General features: G+C 45.1%; 1 non-coding gene across 1 annotated transcript; it reads right to left on the reverse strand.

The window, feature by feature from the left end:
- Nucleotides 1–1,781: 1,781 nt before the first annotated feature.
- On the reverse strand, nt 1,782–1,893 carry LOC115519577. The gene has a single exon (XR_003970576.1). It is a non-coding gene; the product is annotated as a U6 spliceosomal RNA (small nuclear RNA).
- Nucleotides 1,894–3,607: the final 1,714 nt, after the last annotated feature.

Below are 3,607 nucleotides of genomic sequence, written 5' to 3' on the forward strand. Positions count from 1 at the left end.
CAGCTGCCCTTATGAATGAGCCTAAGCCAAATAGCCGAGCTTGGCTTAGATCACCAGAATGGCACAACTGACCCATGAACTTGTGAGCCAAAACGAATGCTTATTGCGTTCTGCCCCTGAGGTTTATAGCCGTGGGTTCCACAACATAATAATGCAAAAAGATAACTGACGTGTAGGGCAAGTCTCCTATCTTGTTCTGTTATTTAAAACCATCTAAGTTGATCATAGCCTTATGTGCTTCTCCGTATAGATTTTAAAATTGGTGTCAAATTCTGTGGCTCGGTTTAACCTTTTTATATATAACTCAAGTTCTAGGACAGTATCCTTTGCAATAGAGAGCCCTTTCCAAACTTCCCCCTTAGATTATCCCCCAAAGTGAAGCTAAGTAAATCATTTGTTACTCCATTTCTGATAAATTGTTAAATTATTTGTATTTGCTTTATCGTATTATAATATCATTATCATAAGATGGTAATTCTGTTGCCGGGGCAACCAAATGTGATATATGAGCTTGTTGCTTTAATTGAAACCTTAACTCTCTTTGGCTACATTCCATAGGCTTTCTTGGCTCCCTTCATTCCTGAGGTTGAAAGAATGGAAGCTATTCCACAATTCTGTTAGCATCTTACGTTTTATATCTGTTCCCACCTCCACACTTATTAGCATATATATCATTCTCTAAATTTACTATCTTAACTAATTTCATTTCTACTATTTGTCTCTGATAGCTCCTCCCATTCAGTGTAATAATACACGATATTTATTCAACATTTTTTTTTAAATTTTTTTAACGTTTATTTATTTTTGAGACAGAGAGAGACAGAGCATGAACAGGGGAGGAGCAGAGAGAGAGGGAGACACAGAATCCGAAACAGGCTCCAGGCTCTGAGCTGTCAGCACAGAGCCTGACGCGGGGCTCGAACTCACGGACCTTGAGATTATGACCTGAGCTGAAGTCGGACGCTCAACCGACCAAGCCACCCAGGCGCCCCTATTCAACATATATTTAATGATCACCTACCATGAGCCTGGCACTGGAGTTCCAGCAGTGAATGAGACAGATACAGCCTGGACCCTTCCAGAGTTTATCAAGTTAAGGAGGCAGGAGTATAATGGATTAGCACGTGAATATTTAACCAGCATGGTAAGTGCCATGAAAAATAAGTACAGGCCGACAGGTGGGGGCCTGATCTAATTTGGATCAGTGACCATTTTTGTCAGGAATAAAATTTAAGCTAGGACTGAGAAATAACTTGGAGTTATCCAGAGACGGAAAGGGCACAGAAGGCCTGGGCACAATGCATGATAGAGCCTTGAGGTCTCGGGGAAGAAGGAGGCCAGGGTAGCCGAAGACTAGCATGTAAGAGTGACAGGAGCTTGAGATGAATCCGGAGAAGTGGGCGGGGGCAAAAATCACAGTGGGCCTCACAGGGTACTTGTACCATCTATTCAGAAATCGGGTTATAAAGGTCTGAAATGGTGCAGTCGTCCAAGAGGAGTTCATTTCACCCCATAGCCCATGGTCATGTACAGAACAGTTTTAGAGATGCACGGTGCGTTCCTTGTCCTCCGCGTATGTATCCCAGGCCATCTCGGGGCTGGAACCATGCCGCTTCCCTGCTGAAATGGATGCAAGACTCCCTCCATCCCCTCACGGGTTTCTCTGGTGCTGTACCCACACCAGCGAGATCAGAAATCAAGCCTAGAGGCTTGGCTTAGCACCCTTCCCTCCAGGGACCTCATGCCGCAGGTAGCAGGTCCTTCGAGACCATCCTCACGGGAACTATTTCGGATGTGGAAGCTTCACGAACTCGCGTGTCGTCCTTGCACAGGGGCCGTGCTGTCCTAGCTGCATCGTTCCAATTGTAGTATATGTGCTGCCGAAGTGAGCACGTCCCTGGAACGTTAGGTACTGCAATAGCGCCGGACCCAAGTGCACAACCAGCAGATCCCTGACTTGAGAGCCCGTGACGGGTGCAACAGTAGACGACACGTCCTTACATGCAGATCACTTAATCAAGGATCAGGTCTGGGAAAGACTTCGTTTTACTCTTCCGAGCGTCTCTGTTTGCTTCTTGTCACTCTTGGTATCCTCAGGCTTATTTTTTCTTCTGGCAGGTACCCCATTTTTTCTTCAACTTCCGGTCCTCTAACAACACACGTACTCTCCGGAAATGGAGTGTGTGAGAGCATGCAGGTAAATGTTGGCCATAGGGTGTAGCCTAGGTAGGGGTTTCTTGGCCCCAGTTTTCAGAGCTGGGATCTAGGCATGGCTCCCCTACTCACGTGATATTCGGATGTCTGTGTGGAGGTGTTTTTAGTGGACACCGGTAGGTTTCACCTGCCCAGCATCGTTTCCTTCTCCTTCAGTAATATCAAGACCCTAATTACCCTTTTAGGGCCTTGATCGCCTCTGAATATTGCTCTATCTTGGTGGCACTTGCAGTCAATAAACTTCACTTCTTTTAGCCGTGGCGGGGGAAGAGGGAAGGGTCTAATGTAAGCCAAACAGAATTCCTCTTGGGAAATCTTTCTTGCAACAAGGGGGGGGGGTTGGTGGGGGGAATGGCTTATCGGATTCATTTTGCTGACAGCACAGAAGAAATCATGCCCACTAGGAATTAGTTCCTGCTTTCTAGATCCCAAAGCTTTCTAGACCTATTTCCTCTCCCACTCCATTTCCTTCCATTAAATCCCTCTGTTGCTTAAATTAGCCGCAGCAGGCTTCTACTGTTTGCAGTGGGAGAAAAGTCTAACTCACATGGAGTGCCTGTCTACATCTTTCTGAGCTGCAAAACTGAGGTTCTCAAAGGCATCCATCATCCAAAAAAAAAAAAAAAAGAGCTTAGAATCACTAGATTAGGTGGTCCTTTCTTTCCCTGAGAATCCAAGGAAGAATTGGAGACACACATCCTTGCAAATTAACAGATCGTTGAGTCACTGACTGAACTAAAACTCAAAACTGTGAATTTCCTGGCATCCTCTTGCAAAGTGGAATTATTTTTGGCAGAAGGGATCTTGCTTGGGAACTCACGAAATAATTGTCGATAGTCCCCGAATCAGAAGACCAGCCCTGGCTTTGCCCATAGTTGAGTTTTATTTTCTGGTTAAAGTCATCATTCCTTTCCTACCACCCTGGCCCGTACCTGTCCTTACAACAGTTTTCCTTCTAGTCAAAGAGCTCTCTCTATGCATGGAAGAGTTAAGAGCAGCTGCGGGAGTCAGGGTGGTACATATTAAGTTTGTCTCTAGGCCAGCATTCCTCTAAGACCCAGGTAGGATGCTGGAAGGTGTTCAAGGAGGGCAGGGGCTCCAGAAACTCTGTCAGGCTTAAAGAATTTTTTCTGTCTTTCTTTAACTCTTGAAAATTAGTAGAAGCCAAGTCCACAGTTAAGTACAAATTGGGTGGTTGCTTATTACCATTCTAAAATGAAAGGCTTTCCAGAAGAAAAAAGAAGGAAGAGACAAGTAGAACCACTTTGGGGTCCAAACCACTAAAACCAGAGACAGTTCCAAGATACATCCAATTTTTATCCATGTTCCATCCCCACTTTCCTCTTGGCCACCAGCAACTTATTTTAGCGTTATGCAAGGAACGCCATTTTAA

This window comes from Lynx canadensis, chromosome B4 (genome assembly GCF_007474595.2).
Source record: "Lynx canadensis isolate LIC74 chromosome B4, mLynCan4.pri.v2, whole genome shotgun sequence".
Lineage (NCBI taxonomy): Eukaryota > Metazoa > Chordata > Mammalia > Carnivora > Felidae > Lynx > Lynx canadensis.